General features: G+C 38.9%; 1 long non-coding RNA gene across 2 annotated transcripts in view; it reads left to right on the top strand.

Moving 5' to 3' along the window:
- Positions 1-17,268, top strand: part of LOC125329723 — a 381,901-nt gene that overhangs the window by 33,938 nt on the left and 330,695 nt on the right. For both annotated transcript variants that reach the window (XR_007205241.1, XR_007205240.1), the window contains exon 2: positions 1,868-1,929. This is a non-coding gene — a long non-coding RNA (uncharacterized LOC125329723). The remainder of the gene's footprint in view (positions 1-1,867; positions 1,930-17,268) is intronic.

Below are 17,268 nucleotides of genomic sequence, written 5' to 3'. Positions count from 1 at the left end.
CGAGAACAATGCAAGATGCTTGAAAACTTTTACAAAAAAGGCCATAGCGAAAATTTTACTCCTGCTTGTGAGGATTGACACTCCCTTCTCTCAGCTGCATTTGCCAAAACTGTTCTGTGGTACTGGCTGTTACTGGTTTGTGAAGATCTCACTTACAGAAGGCTAGTTTTTATTTCTGTGGCTTCTTGCTGATGGTCCAAGTAGTTATTTATTCTCTGTTCATGCAGTGAATGTCTTGTGTCCTTTGGCTCTGTCAGTAGGAGATGAATTTCAGAACTGATTTGTGTGAACATACTGATTGGGAATTCAGCTTTTCCTGCCTGCTTGCTTGAAGACATTGCTGTGATAGAGCTGTCTGCTCCTCAGAAAAATGCTGCAGAGAAGTATGATTTTCTTTTTTTTCACCACACTGGGCAAATTTTTGAATTCTAGATCAACTGAAAAATCGATTCTGCCTGGCTTTCACAGAAGAGCATTAGCATTGCTGGAAGGCCCCATTTCTCAGGGACTTCAGCAGCAGCAGCAGCACCCACCATAAGGCAGAGGATAATGTTCTTCTCTGTGGTCTTTGTTTTCTAACCAGATTATACTGAGTTAGTGGGAGGTTTTGTCTCCTTTTCCAAAACTGAATGTCTCCAGTTTTGTTGGATCAGTCAGAGACCTCAAAGCAGCCAGTCAGGACAAGCAGAATTTCTGTTTTCTTTGTTAGGGTCACTCTACTCCGGTTACTCGCTTCTCAGGCCCATCTTCTCCTAATCACAGCATCTATTACTCAGCTGGAGGTGAAATCTGGATATTCTGTAGTAGCAATGTTCCACATTGAACAGCCATGGCAGGAGTAAGACATCTGTAATTAGTTCATAAGACTGAGGAGAGCATAATGCAGATGTAACCTTCTGAAGGATTTGACCAAAACAGATGCGAAAAAGTCTTACAGAGCTTTCTAAATTGAAGTTTTAGGCCTTTTCTTCTAGATTATTTGGTATTTAAGAAAGGCTAGAGAAGAAGTAGGGAAAGGAAGGAAAGAACTCATCTAGTCTGTTGCTTCTCTCTGCAAACTACAATTATAATCACATCAGGAGCACAATTCATCTTCAACATTTTCTATTCTTTGTTTTTCACTGTGTGTGTTTAGACATTTCATCTTGTTTAGAGACTCTGGCTTCAGTTACTTGCTTTTGTAAGTTTGGAAAAGAGGTGAACTTTTGGAATAATCAATGTGTTGCCCCACTGCAAAGTTAAGATGAGGTGCATTTTGCTCTTATTTCTGTAGATTGAGCCAATTAGTGCTTATTGGTGCTACTTAGAGAAAATCTGGTTTCATTAAAGTTAGTAGTGACAATAATATGCAGTTAGTTACTGACCTTTTGGGACAGCAGCTATTTCAGGAGAGAACAGATTAATTTTTAAAGAGCTTCTGATACCCTATAGTACAAAAGTTTGTTTCAGACTATACATCTGCCTGGTTTTGTTAACACAATTAAAATTCTGTGCCTAAATAAAAAGTTCTGCTTCTCTGGCCGGTGTTTTAGTATATCCCTAAATCCTTCTGGACAGGAAAGGAATGGCAATGCATGCTTGCATTATTTTAGAAGCACTGTGCAAGGCTTTTTAAACTTTCCCTTTCCTCAGATTGTTCACCAGGAAACTTTTTCCAGGTTTCTTTCACTCTTGCTTTATTTGCAGGCTTTTAAAGTATAGATATTGGTGTTCTCAACAGTGCAAAGGCTATGGGGGGGGGGGGGGGGGGGGGGGGAAGTTACTGTGGTTCCTAATGTTAGCTAAGCATATTTCTGACAGGCCATGGGGGAAATGGTTTTAAAGAATTGTCTTTTGTTGTTGTTGTTTTTTTTTTTTTTTTTTGTAGGTGGGAAGAAAGCTGCGTATGGATGAGTCAACCAGAGGCTGACTGACATCAGCTCAAACAAGGTACTGCTTTGTGACTTACATGAGCTAAAGTCATAGGAGAAGTCAATTTTTGAAGAGAAACCACTTTGTTACAGTTTTGGACATGCTGCTGGATTTTGAGTGTTGGAAATGTTTGTATTTTTTCCTTGCCTTTTCACTGTTCCAAGTGAATTCAGTGAGGCTTATGTTTATTGTTAAATCTTTGTATTAGGAAGATGCCTGTCTGAAAGGTAAGTGTTCCACTAATGAACACAAAAAGGCAGATTGCAAAGAGTTGGAAAAGCACGGGATGCAAACTGTTCCTGCAGATATCAAGGTTCTGCCATGTGTGGGATAATAGATAAAATACTGTTTTGTCATGTTCCAGTAGTAACATCAAAATGCCCCAGAACTGCCTCAATGCAAAGGAACTTGAGTCACAAACAGATTGTCTCACACAGAGAATTGTATCAGTGTTACATTTAATTTAACTTCATCCATACTTGGAAGCTGTGCCTATATAAATGCTTGTCTCACCAGGATAATGTTATAATGTGGTTTTTTGAGTTCTGCTTTAGCTTGCTAAATTGAAAGTACCAATAGAAGGATGCAGAATGCTGTGGGGGTGACAGCATAAACCAGAATGCTGATGGCTTGCTAAAGCCACAAGGTAGCCTTTGAAATATGTGTTCAGATTCCCAGTTCCTGGCTTTGTCTGTATTCATCCTTTCCCTGGCTCAGTAGGTTTCCAGCATGGTTTAGGTTTTGAGGTCCAAAACAGTGACTTAATTCAGCCTTTTTAACCTTTAAATTTACCTTCAGTTCTTATGAACCTGAAAATGGCTAAATACATCTGCATCTTTTGTCATTTTTGGGTTCTTTCACCTGGTTTTGGGCTGTACAGGTTTGAAGTGGATCTTAGTCTATGTTGACCTTGTCTGCATGTAGACAAAGAAAAGGCTGCAATTCAGTGTGAGTGGGTGTGGAGGGAAGCCTAATTTAATTCACTCTGTGGTGTTCAGAACAAGTACAGTGCTGGGAGTTGAAAAAGAAACTAGAAAAATCATGGTTGATATTCCTTTTACAATCTTTTCTAAAATTGTGATGCAAATCTGTAGGCAGAGTCTAGAGTAACAATCACTGGATGTATTTTCGTATTCCATTATTCATCTCTTTCACAAGATTTTTTTTTTTTTTTAATGCCAAAGACCCCATAAGTCTTCACTACAAAATAGGATATTAAGGCAAACTTTTATATGTCTCAAAATATTATGGAAAACTGTGTCTCTCAGTTATTTTGGCCCTTTTTTTTTTTCCCCAGGTTAATGAAGAATGGTCTTTACAAAACGTTGTTATGTCCCTGTTTTAATTTTACCCTTGTTTTCTTTTGACTTGATATATGCTCCTTTCTTATAGGTATAATTTATGTTCTGTGATGTTAATTAGAAGGAGCACACACAGCAAGCAGGGTAATTTAGCTTGCATGTACAGTTAGAAATCAGATTTTTAGGCAAATGACTGCATTTTTGGCATGGAAAGCATAGGGACATATGGCCATGTGACTGAATGTAAAAGAGCTAATTTAGTTTGTAACTCTTCTGACCATGTCTCAGAATTAAGGTGAGAAATAAGCCACAGATTTGTATAAATTAAGGCTGTAAATTACTACAGTGATTATTTTGTGAGCCCTGACCTCTCCTGCATGCTGGTTTTCAATCCAATACCTTTGTTTGAATTAGACCAGGTGCTGTGTTTAAACCTATTCAAGTGTGATTTCAAAGTGTGCAGAGATGGAGAATTCTGGGTAACCTATTAATGAACCTTACCATAACAAATGTATCTCTTACTTCTTATCTGAATATGCCTGTCTTCAGGTTCAGGTATTGCAGCCTTGTTCTCTCTTTCATTATGACACTGAAGAGCTTTCTCTGCCATCAGATTCTGCTGTCCCTGAAGATTCCTGTTACACCATGATGAAACCTTCCCCTAGCCACACCTCCAGGATAAACAACATTTGGAGATTTTCCATTCAAAATCTTAAGTAATTATTATGGTTTTGTTGCTTTATAAATATTTTCAATTCTTCCACATTCTTATTAAAAGCTGTGCATCAGAACTATATGCAGCATTCCAAGAAGACTTTTTCTGTAGACAAGTACAAAATGGAAATACTTCTTTACATCTCAGTGTTTCTTTGCTTTAGAGTGTGTAGCTCTTTCAAGCTGTCACAGTCTGTGCTCAGTTTTCAATTTTTGAATGTCTGATACATGTAAATTGGCTATGAAAATTCTGCCCTTAGCTGCACCTTCACTGCTGAAGAAAGATAGGCATGAATAGTTGCTGTTATCAGAAACTTCAAGACATTGGAAACCTGTGTCACCATCTGAGGTATTTAAAGATTTGTTATATCTGTGGTTTTGGTCACAGGTCTACAGCAGTATTTCAAAAGATACAATCTTGGGTGTAGAGCCTTTTGAAAGCAGGCAAAGAGGGAACTAAAGGGAGGAAGATGTGAAAAAAGTTGGTAGCAGGGATGCGAGTTTCATACAGTGATTAAAGTTTGGCAAAACATGATGGAGATTGTGATGCCATCTGTTCTCTCTGTCTCCATTTGATTACATACTCTTGGGATCAGTGACAGCTTGATATTCCAGTGGACTTGGGGACAGCACTGCACAGTAGATCAGTAGCCTTGATGGTAAACTTTGCTCCTTTCCATCCTGCTCTTCTCCTCTTTAGTGTCAGATAAAGGGCTGCAAAGCCAGGGGTGAGGCATGAAAAAACCCACTTTGTCCATGTTTTGTTCTCATGTTAAACTTCATCCCTGCCCTCCTTGTGTCTCTGTGTTGAGTTGTGCCCCTGTCCCCTGTCACTCATGGGTCAGAGGCTGCCTGACTGCAGTCTCTTTGTGATGCTTCATTGTTTACCACTCCACTTTTTAGTCACCTGTAGTCTTCATGGTAACAATTTTATGGATAGCATTTTATCAAGTTATTGACAACATTTTAAAATAGATGTTCATTAAGCAATCACTTTGCCATTCACACTTAAAACAGTCTCTTAACAATACTTATTGAACTGTTAAATTTTTATTTTGAGAGCTCTATAATTAGATGGATTTTAATTGATTTATGGCCAGTCACACACTCTTTGATATTTTTAGCCATATTCAACTACTCTTACACATTAGAGTAAAGTTTATATTTGGTATAATAAAAGCATATATAACAGCAAAAGGAAAGTAGGCTTATGTCAAGGGCTTCTGAAAACCCTCCCTCAGAAAGAGTTTAAGTGGCTAAAACTGTTGTTTCATTTAAATGACAAACACAAGAAACTAATAAATACAGCTTACCTAAATAAATCAAAGTCAGGATGCTTCTGTTGAAGTGCAAATCTGCTGTCATAAAAGTTTCTATAAAGTTATCTAATTTCCATAAGCAGGCTTTCTATTGGATAATGATTTATTTATCTAATGTTTCTCCAGAGGTCTTAGCTAGCTGAAAGAGAAGATATCTTGAATAAAAAGAAATCCTTACTGTTTTTAAATTTCTGTAGAGAAGGTTGATGCTGCTTTCCAAAGATGTGAGAATAAATGTTTTTTTTCTATTATAGTTTTTTTTCAGAAAAAAGAGGTATCTCAGTCTATTCAGCTCTGTGGTCCATGAACTTTCACTAGTCATATCTGTACTTTTGCAGCTGTTTCATCTCTCCAAGGTGTGAGAGGGGACCTTTTAGGTGTCCTGTGAAACTCCCAGTTAAAATTGTGTTCGAGACGACCAGACTGAACGAGAGCTGCTCTTTTGTTTCAGTCCTGCAAATTGTATAAAACAAGAGGCAGATAAATGCTTAGGTTTGCTACTTGAGATTGGTTTTAGTTCTGCAAGTGCACGTCATTCTTACTGAGTGACAGTGGGAAGGGCAGAGAGATAGGCTGAGGTGAAATCATTGAAGTAATTGTGATTGGGGGAAAATTGTGGTTGCAGGCTTGAGCTGTCTCTGCTATTATCTGCAATAAAAGAATTTCTTACTTCTGGTTGCCTTTTTTTTTTTAAACTCTATTATTCTACTGGTGTTAGCAGTGTACATTGTAATCCTTGTGGTAGACTTCTGACTAAATGCTTAGGTAAAGCTTTTATTGTCCATAAGTGGAGATGAGAATGAGTTCATCAGGATATTTCATCTCTTGGCAAAGCAGTAGGAGTACTTGGAAAGGAATAGGAGGAATACTGGTAACATTAAGCTTTGGTGCTTTTGGAAAGAGGGAAGGAATCCTGAAGACTGGTGAAAGCACTCAATGCTCTGCCAGGTGTCATCCTGCTATGTTATCCAATAAGCAGCAAACAACAGCTTAAAGGCAGAGGCTGGCTGGAATATTAGTCAGATCTGCTTGCAGGCAAAATAACTTTCTAATATTCCCAGGTGGCTGGAAACAAAAGCAGAAGCATATCCACAGGCCCACCTTTTCAGGGTGAGATAATGCACTTCCTTGCTCTTAAAGCCACAAGCTGCCTTCCCAGAGGACTGTTCTCAGAAGAGGCACATGGTTGTGACAAATAATGGGCCTGAGGAACTCTTTGCTGCTTAAGCACAAGCAATACATGGAGGTGATGAGAGTATCTGTGCTCACTGAGCTGTGCAGTGGAACTGCACTTCAGCTGAGGTACCCTGTCAGTGAGCACTAAAACTGCTTATAAAAAAGTCCCCCACTGCTGCAGATAATGTTATGACCGTGCCTTGAATATGACAGAACATCAATGGCCCTTGCTGAAACAGGACTTCAGATAAAGTGAGCCTCAGGCTGTATGTACTCATTGTTATGGTCCTCTTTCAAATCTGGCATTTCAGAAAATCACTGCAAGTATTTTCTGAGGTGAGCCCCTTGGCTGGCTGGTATTTGCCAGTGCAGCACTCCTACAACACAGTGCAGCTCCTCAGCTATCACAGGAATGCTTTAGACTGCTGTGTCCTCAATAAGCGAGCAACCTCTCCTCTGCAAAGTCGTGTCCAGAAAATGTTTAGTGATGAAACAGTTCATTTCCATAGAATGTTTGGAATATCTTGTCAATGCAGTGGTCTTGCAGTGAAGTGAGTAATGAAGCTCACTTGAAGGGACTCATTTTCAGAGGAAGCTTTGTATCCCAGGTGAGGGCAGAGAAACCTTCTGAGAGGTTGTGCCTGGCATTTGACCACTTGCTTGTGAAACCCTCTGAAATCCAGGCACGGTGAGAAACTTTTGTACACTCTGTCTTCATATGGATAAAAGTTGGGGGGTTTTAGTTCTTTTTTTTTAAATGTTGTGGCTTCAAAATTATGGTCACAGATATTTAGGCACTCCTGAAAGCCAAGTATGGGATGTTTCTTGTAGTTGCTTATCCTTTCAAAGGTAATATCCAGGTCTATGTGGAAAGGTTTATTAACTACTTGCTTTCTAGTTATGTAATAGAAATGGAGTTTGATACACATGCACTTGCTTGAGAACTGACACATTTTAAAAAAGTGTCAGATTATTTTTTTTCTTAACGTTATGTTCAGAGGCACCTGGATCTTCACAATAAATAGACATTAAGTTGGATAGCGTGCTGCAGTGGGGCATAAATGTGTTATTTTTTCATTACTTCTTAAAAAAAAAAAAAGGGTGCTTTGTAGAAATAATTTAAAAGAAATGGAGTGTGATCAGTCTTCATGGCTTGAATACTATGAAAAAAATTCCAAGTGATATTTAGAGTCACACTCAACTTAGGATGTGAGGCTTTTTGTGTGTATTTGCTGCTCAATGGGGACAGTAGGAAATGTTTGACATTATGTAGACAATATTGAAGTGAAGGAAAAAGTTGTTTCTGCACTATATCTTTCTGTGAATTGAATAGCAGCACTTGTGCTGTGGCATTGTATAAATGACAAATATTATTTAAATGGTGTGCTTGCTACTGTAAGAGTAAAACAATGCTACCTACATGATGCTAATAATTTTTAGAGGTGCTGCAATTTCTCAGTATCTTTCATGGTATCACTAAAGAATTTATATGAAATGTCTATTTTCCTGGGATTTTGTCTTTCTTAGATCCTGTATACTTATATTCATTGTATCTGGCTTGGTAATGTTGTCTGTCTTTTATAATCTCTATCACCTTCCTGGCCCATCAGTGCATTAGCTGACTGCAGGGCTGGTGATTTTGCTGTGCCTAATGGAAGGCAAATGCTTTTTATGTTCATTTTTAGCCAAATGAGGTTGGGTGAGTTGTGAGCTAAGCAATTTGTACAAGGGGAGGTGGGTAGGTTTACACTGAGCGTGAGGCCTAATAGCAAGGAAAGAGCTTGAAAAAGATGCAAGTATTGTGGACATCTGCAAACTTCTTGAAATTGTATTGACCCCAAATTGGATCCATTTTCTGTGGCAGAATAGTGTTCTGCTGGCTGTAGTCACCACACTTTTGCTAAAGCTTCAGTCTCTTTCTGTGAAGAGATTCTTCAGTGATCCAAATTTGCCAGTAAGATTTCCCTGGGCACAGGAAGGAAGTCCTTACTGTAGTGGTTGTCTTTATTCAGCCATATGCCAACATTCTTTTCACTTGTTTTAAGAAGGAAAGAAGCTGGAATAGGTGCTGATTTCTAAAAGGCTGAAAATACAAAAAAAGGGTTGGATTAGCTGTGTTAAGTTGGTGCCAGGAGGAGGAGGTTTGGTTCTAGTTCTTGCTCTTAAAAAAAAAGTAAATAAGACTACTTAGCTTGCCTTTTAAAAAAATTTTTATTAAAGCCATTAAACTGTAGATGCAATAGAATTTAGCAAAACTACTCTCTGTAGAGCCAGATAGCCAAGATATAATGAAATATAAATCTATTATCTTTACACCAAATGGGACAATCAAATGCAGAACTAATCCTCTGTGTATAATAGTAAATAAAATGAGCAGTATGTATTAGCTGCTGAGGAGGAAAAAACATGTGGGAAAGGAAATTTTGGCATCACATTTTAATCCTGTGGCATATTTTACATTCCTCAAAGGCACTGGCCATCTCCATGTCTGGACCTATAACATTTTAAAGAGAGGAGCCACCCCAGCTAATTGATTTTAACTATTCACTGTCAACTTTCAGGTCTGGAGGTTGTTTCTCTCTCTTTTTTTCAAACCCTTTATATTGTTAAAAAAATACGTAGAACTTTGTTCAATTGACTGCAGTGCTCAAACAGTTTACAGCTTCTCCTAAATTGACTTTACTGTTCTAATTAAACCTGCTTCTGAAATCTACTGTATTAGTACAGGCCACATGAAAATGAGACCCTCAAATTACACCCCTTTCACATCTTGTATCTCTTGTTTTTGGTAGATGAAGGCTCAGCAGCAGTGACTCAGAGCTGTGACTGGATGACTGAGAGCCAGGTAATGTGACAGTGAATCAGTCACCTCTGCTTTGCTTTGCCTGCCTTCCAGGGCAGTGGGGGACAAACCCACAGCAATCTCCCTGCTGGCTTGAATTGGTGTATTCCTGTTCCTGTGGTCACACATGAGCTGCCATAACACATGGATCCCTTGGTCAATCTCTTTCCTGTCAAATTGTTCCCAGAGCTGCCAACTTGTAACAGTGAAGGGACAGTCTAAGAGAAGTGTTGTGGGTTTGATTCCAAATCATTATCTCATTGTGTGCCTTTAAAACTAAAAGGTGATCATTATGGAAACTATTTTGCATGATGTATTAAGCATAGTCTGGATCCTTAGCAAGCAAGAGAGCATCTGGAACCAGATAATTCTGAGGAAGGTGGAAAACCATCTGTGCTAGGCAACCAATCAAGCCCAAGACTAAAAGCTCCTCAGAGTCCCAATGGGAAATATTGAAGTCCAGCCTTGAAGTGTCAAGGCTGCTTTGTCTTCCTGGGATCACTGCTTGCTATTCAATGCTTCAGCTCTTGTGGCTCAAATCAGTCACACCAAACACTACTGCAAGCCTTGCTGCATTCTAACTGTCAGAAAAAGTTTGCAGGAATAAGTCCCTCAAAGTTTGCAGTAATGAGTTGCTTAACTGTGAAAGATATGTGAGCAGTACACACAGCAAAACAACAGGAGGGGAGAGGTGCTTGCTTCTGCTGCTTCACTGAAAGTATTGATGAGGACTGTGATTATGTTGGTACAAGAGCAGCATTGGTCAGAAGGGGAAAAAATTAAGAGATATACCTTTCTAAAACCTGTTTGGAACTGATGAGATAGCAGGGAGCTAAATGCATTATTAAATACCATTTTCAATAAACAGGTTTTGGGGCTAGTTTCACTACTACAGAGTTGGCTTGTATATCATAAACAGTCCTTCACTATAACCTAGAATTAATCATCTCTTCCTTGGAGCTATTGCTCCAAGTACAAAAATAAATACACTAGAACAGATAAAGGAATGTGGGCATTCATAAGTAATGCATTGTGTGCAGTTCTTTTATGGCACCTGTGGCAAAGTTCCAGCAACAAAAGCTTTGGTGCTTCTGAGCTGCCTGTTATCTCTGAGGGAAGTAATTATGGTTATTTAGTGCAGGAGACAGATTTAGAGACTGCAATAGCCATGAGGACTGCATGAGGTATGTGTGAGCAGGAAGCATGTATCTGCTAACTGTATGGATTATTACTCACGGGAGGCACACAAGAAGATCTTTAGATTTTCAGGCTCATGTTTTCTATGAAATGTTTTGATTGTTCATTGGGTATGTGTCAGTAGAAAAGTGATTCACACCCTCTAATTCATGCTTCCCATCAGAAGTGCAGGTTGATGGTGCTCTACAGGAGCCTGCATCTTTATCGCCCTGCAGAAATGGCATCACACTCCAAGAGTCCCTTAAATCCTCAGCTTTCTGCCGTTTAGAGTTGTGGTTCTCTTTGCCTGTTGTTTCAAGGCCAGTATAATGCGTTGACTGTCTGTGCTGCCAAATTGCACTAGGCATGCTTGGAAAGGTGCACCCCTCTTTCCTTCCTGGCTCCCTCCCTCTCAAAAAAACAAAACAAAACTCCAAACAAACAAAACCCCCAAAACAAAACAAAAAACCCCCCAAACAAACAAAACCCCAAAACAAAAAAAACCCCAAACAAAACAAAAAAAACCCCAAACAAACAAAACTCCCCCCCCCCACCAAAAAAAAAAAAACAACCAAAAACAAAACAGTAGAGAGAACAAGAGTTGCCATTTCTTACTGTTCTGTTTTCTTTTCTCTGGTAATGGAATAAAACTAGGCAGACTCTGATGACTCCTTAGACCCTATTTTATCTCCTATCTCAGGCTGTTTTGCTCTTCTAAGAGCCTTGGAGGGCCCTGGTTCTTCACAGATTTGGTGAAGTAAGGCCATGCGTGTGCTGTGGTCGGACAGTTCACTCTTTGTCCTGCCTCCATGGTCATATTGACTGGAGCCCTCTGAAGGACTCTGTTTCCCTGTCCAGGTTTTCCAATGGAAACTAGATGTTCTGGGCAGCAGATAACCACCTTTTGACAGGAAATTAAGACCCCAAAGTTGGGAAGTATTCCTGGGTTCTTTGCTGCTTGCAATAGTGGCCCCTATCTTTTTCTTCAAAAAACACTCTCTCCTGCAATATAGATTATTAATTTTGGAGACCAGAAGAAATAAAAAAATGACTTAGTAAGCACAGAATTAGAGATCAAAACAAATTACTTGGGCAATTTGCAGAATGGGGAGTTAACTAGATTACAGATAAAGCCTTATTAATTAGTATCAAATCTGCTTTGGTGCCATATGGATCACAGTACTTTCTCCCTTTGCCTCTTCTTCCTGTCATTATCTCTCAATTTCCTTTTCTCTTTCTGATGATTGCAAGTGATTGTGTTACTCTGAAAAGATTAAAAAAATGGCTTAATCATATTGAGGGAAAAAGTTATGAATCCTCTTGACTTTAATAGCAGCGAAATCTAAATCTAGTAAAGTGCTCTAATTGGCAGGTAAAAATTGTTTGGGTCAAATAATCTTCATCTGATGGAGAAAAGATCAGCAAAGTGGTCCCAATTAATTCTGTGGTTCATTTCATCAGGTCAGCAGAGTGTAGTGCTCTAGTTGTACTGTAATTAGCATTTAATGTTTTACAGAAACATGCAAAAGTGTGCTTGAATACCTAATTTTTAAATTTTTTTTTAAACAATGTCCTACAGAAAAAAAAAAAACAACACCACATAAGTGTGGTACAGGAGTTCAGAGAAAGGCAAAACTGAATTTGTTAAAACAATAGAACTTGTGGTTTGGGCTTTGGAGAAACTTGCTTAATTCATCTGTTTCCCTATTTTTTAACCTGTTTAATTATGTGCCGCAGTAGCAATTGAGCTCAATGCTAGAAAATTTTATGTATAAGTAGATTCTATCTGTTAAAAGCAAAACGAAACAACACCCCAAGAAAACTTTTATTTCTAGATTAAAGGAGCAAAATTTTGATGAAATTGCCAAAACTTTGATTTTGAAGAATATGCACAGGGGGAGGCATCCATAACTTGACAGCCCCCGTGAGTTTTACTGTTTGATGAATAATCCTCTCACAGCTGCTCTTCCATGGAAAGCTAGAGATTAAGTTCTCCACTTTACCTTTTCCACTACCAGTTTTAACCTCCATAAGAGACAAGAGATTTTCAAGTCTAGGAAAAAATATATGGGACCATATAAATTGACCAAAAGTCAAGTTACCACAGAGCTGGTGGACTTGCAGCTGTTCCTGTTGCAAAATACATTTTTATCATTTCTGTAAAAGAAATATATAGGTGTAATTCTGCAGCACAGAAGGAAAGTTGGGAAAAATGTGCAGTTATGGGATTTTTATATGTACACTGATGTATGTATTCTTATTGTATTAAAATATTAGACACTGAAATCACACTCGATGCACTCATGATGAAAATCAGCAGATTTGATTTTTATGAATGCTTCCCTCAAGAAGTGAAAGATCAGAAATTATGTGAACAAAAGCACATGCTGAAATACAAAAAAAAAAAAAATCCTCTTTATTCCAAGTGAAAAGCTGTATCTTCCCAAATCTTGGAATGCTCAGGGAAGCAGCAGCTTCTGTGAGGTGTAGGGTGAGTAGCAAGGTTGTTAAAGAATTAGAGAGGACAGGGAATATTTTTGAAGGAGTGGGAATGCTGCGTGGAAATAGACAGCCATGATGTAAAGTTATGACATTTGGCAATAGTGTGCAGCACAAATTGGGATTTGTAATGATTCCAGAGAGCCTTCCCAAACCTTTATAGAACTTGAATTAATCATGTACCAGAGAAGCACATCAGAGCTATAGGAAACCAGCAGACATTATGGCTCTGTTCGCTTTATATATTGTTTTAAGTTCTGCTGTGGAGTTTGAGGGCCGGAATTCAGAAATTGGACTTATGCAGGAGCGTTATATATTTGTAAGCTCTGTATGTGAATGTAGCATAAATTTTTATTCAAGAGTAGTATCTTGCTGATGGTGAGCGCAGATTGGAGTGCTCAGGTGGACTTTTGGAATTTGTCACCGTGGTAAAAAAACCCCCATATATATATATATGTGTGTGTGTATGTGTATATGTATAAACAGCATTCAGGCAGCAGATTCAAAGAACTTATAAACCATCTTCTCTTGTGTTAGTTTTGAGCATGGTTTAGATAAATCTATCTCCATATGTAAAATAGCATCTTAATTGATATTGAAGCATTATCTTTTCGTATTAATTTAGGTTACTTGAAAACTGGATTTGTGCTCATAAATAGAGCAGCACATCAATAGTACAAGAAGGACTTGTTGATCTGGAAAGATTAGTCAGTCTGGAGACTGAACATTATCTATGCTTCAAGAATCTTGTTCTGCCCGTTGCTTCATTCCCTCATTGGAAATTCAGAACACTATCAGCTTGAATAAATGTCCAAATTCCTGTTCCACCTTGGAATTTTTTTTCTTTCCTTCTTCCCACAATATTTCAGAGAACATGTTAGAACAACATGGACGTTTCTCACACTTTGATTTAGCTTAATCAAAAGCATTTGGCATTGCTATGTGTACTGGCACTTGGTTGCTCCTTCCACATCAGATCCTGATTGCACAGAAGCCTGCATCATTCTCCATGCTTCCAGGGCTTGCCCTAAAAGCACACAAGGAAATATGTACTATGTAACACCTGTCTTCTGTCTTAAGCTAAATAAGTGTTAATTAAAAGCAAGAAAGAACACCTAAAGTTAAAAGAAAGAAAAAAAAATCTTTTAAGGCTTCTGGGTTTTGATTTAATTAAAAACAAAACAAACCCAAAACCCAAACAGAAAAAAACCATGGGAATTGCATGTCCAATGTAAAGGTAAGGGAAAATAATTACATCATGTTTCTGCTTCAATACCCTCTAGTCCATCAGAAATGCTTTTAGTGCAATGTATGTAATTGCTGCTCAGCTGCTCTGATTGCTCATTACATGACAGGCTCTTACAAGGAGAAGGGATCATTTGCCTGTCAAGATTTAGCACTCACCTTTATCTTGACAGAGAATAAAATGTTTTACTATAAGCTGCTAGTGATACATTCCATGCACTGCTGCGTTTCCTAAACAGGGAATTAAAACTGCTATTACCCTGTACCCTTTCCTGGTGTATGTGGACACTAATTTTGTTTCACTGAGCAGTATTTTTTTATTATTCACCCTTTCTGTTACACTTAGATATGCACAAGCACAACGTAATGAGAAGGTCACAAGTGCTATGTCAGAGTAAGGATTGAGATGTGAGATAAATCTCAGGTGTTCACTTCTGATGCATTTTGGTTACATAATTTCATACTGACTGCCCAGTGCCAGAACTGTAGTGCAAAGAATTCAGGCTCTATATAATGAAACTATATAGAAGAAGGATTAAATATATTTTACTCATCTTTGGTGATATGTGAACCTGTCTGGTTCTTACCAGGTGTTTTGTTCCTGGTTCTAGTGCCCCTGCAGTGTGAAGGTCCCACAGAGGCAGGCACATGAGTAACATTGTTCACAGTCCTATGATTTCCTTTGGATGGAAATAACTGCACTGCACTTGAGTGCTCCTCCACCGCTCACTGATACCAGCTGGTGATATTGACAGTGCTCAAACACCCTCGGAGCTGTAATTTTAGAAAGGATTTTTGTTGGTATAAACTAATACAGCTCTGCTGGCTCAAAATTTTGATTTAGTCTGAAGCCTTCCATTATTAAACAATTGTGTTTTTACACATTGGGAAGTTCAACTCTCAAGTACCCTTAAAAATTTAAAAGGAGTGAAGTCCACTGTGTTAATTTTAGATCAGCCCAGTGAACAGGGAGTGTGTGATCTCCTCCAGTCCTAATTTCAGGGAACTAAAATTATTGCATCAGGAACATCTTCCTTCCTTGTCATATGTGTCCTTTTATGCCTTTTTCTGTTGACATTAGTACCAAAAGTGCCAGCAATAGTGCTTTATTTAGTCAGGATTGTTTGAGGTTTTTTTAAGGATAGGTCTTGACCCATAGAGAAAATCCATCATGAAAGAATCAGCTTAGTTGGAGAAAGAGCTTTAGTCTGAGAGAAGGGGGGTATGTGTTTGTACTGGGTTGTGCTTATGGAAAACAGGATAGAAAAATGTAAATACATTTGGAAATCATAATTTAGTGCTGTGCTACACTGAACTAAAACCTGCTGTTGAATCCTTGTCCTCAGAATGTACTGTTCACTTTACCTGCTGAGCTGGCCTCTTAGGGCTGTTCAACAAAGTGTTCTGCATTGCATTTGGGCTGATTTTTTGTTTGTTTTCTTTTCTGATTACTGGAATGAAGAGAAGAATGAGATTATCTAACAGTATTGGACACATATAAAATCCACCCCTTATTTTACTGAGGCTGTAGCACTGAACACAGACCTGCCTGGGAAGAGGTTATGGAGAACACCTGATGGTGAGACAGGAGTAAACTCTCTCCCAGAATCTGCACAGCACTGGGCAGCTGTGTGGGCTAGTGATGGAAGGAAAAAGGCAGCAGGAGGGCAGGGAGTGTTGTTGTTCCTGTGTTCAGGGCTTTGTAGTGATGCAGCTCTTGTATGGACACATGGATCTTGCAGTTTTGGAAGTATTTTAACACTTCCATGAAGTGTGCTTTATGCCTAATGTGAATTTGGCCTAGATGTCTACCTGTTTAATACTCCTCATAGTTGCATCTGAGGGAGAGTTAAGGCTTTTGTTTAAATTTTTTTAGCGTCAGGAGTGAGCTGGGAGAAGGCAGCCTACACAGCATACAGCCCTGGGTGCCTTCTTCAGTGAAATATTGTCAGGCATTCATTGGCATAATACCAGCACCTTCAATTCAGTTTTGTCGATGTTTTCTTCCACTGAGTAGCCAGGAACAGACATACGTAATTTCCAAGTGTGGAAGAATGCTCACAGCAACTGAAAGTCTTTAAGAACTATGAGACTAAGTGCTTGTGAGAGTGCCTGGGGAAGGAATGAGATGTCTGCAGCGTGTTGCTTGTGCTCTGTTTCTGTTTAGAAAACTACAGCCAGCCAGTTAGGAAGCAGAAGCAGTGGCAGTTCAGGTGATCAGTGTGAAAAATGGAGTACAGATAGCACAAATAGATGTTGTTTGATGTATTAGTTGCAGTGGATTGTTTCTGCAAATCTTTGTCTGTATTGGTGGTTGGTGGAATAACTCAGTATCAAATTTATTAGCAATGGTTTTTGCTCGTGATTGGTTTGTGGACAGAAAAATGAGCTCTGTTAGTTATGTAAATGGTGAATACCTCAGCAGAGGCATTTTGTCAAACTGCCTCACTATTTTCCAGGTATTAGTCAGAGCAGGATCTGACCAGTGCCTGCAGGACTCCCTATGGCAGTGGGAGAACTGAAGCCTTCTCATTCTGTAGGCTGACAAGACCTAATTCCATAGAAGGAGTGTGTCCTTAGTCAATCTAACATTTTTATGGTTGCTTTCTTTATCTTTATCATAATCTTCCAGCATTATGTTCAGTTTCATTTTGAAATAAATATCACTCAGTTTAAGGTGAGGTTAAAGAGGGACTCAAAATTTGTAGTGAATGTGTTTCTGATCAGTGGTACTGAAACCATTACAGGAAGTCCCAACATGCTAACTGCGGGAAGGGTGAGCATCCTTTAGTGCTGAAACTGAACCAGCTTGTTTGTCTTTTTTACCCAACTGCAACCTGGTAGGCCCAGGACATCTAGAAACATTGCTCTGGTGAAAACTCCAAGGAGCTTTCCTCTTTGGTTTGTGCACTGTACCTTCATTCATTTATGTGCTTTGTGTTTCCCTTGCTGCTGTCACTGACACTGCAGGGTATCCAGTTCTGATTTGCCACAGGAACTGTCACACTTTTGTTGCCTCCCACCCTCCTGTGTGGCTGCTAAGAACACACTGGAGAGAGGAGAGTGGGGAGAGTTATGTGACCAA

The sequence above is a fragment of the Corvus hawaiiensis genome, chromosome 8 (genome assembly GCF_020740725.1).
Source record: "Corvus hawaiiensis isolate bCorHaw1 chromosome 8, bCorHaw1.pri.cur, whole genome shotgun sequence".
NCBI classification, from domain to species: domain Eukaryota; kingdom Metazoa; phylum Chordata; class Aves; order Passeriformes; family Corvidae; genus Corvus; species Corvus hawaiiensis.
The sequence above is the reverse complement of the archived record's forward strand: the minus strand, read 5'-3'. Positions and strand labels throughout refer to the sequence as shown.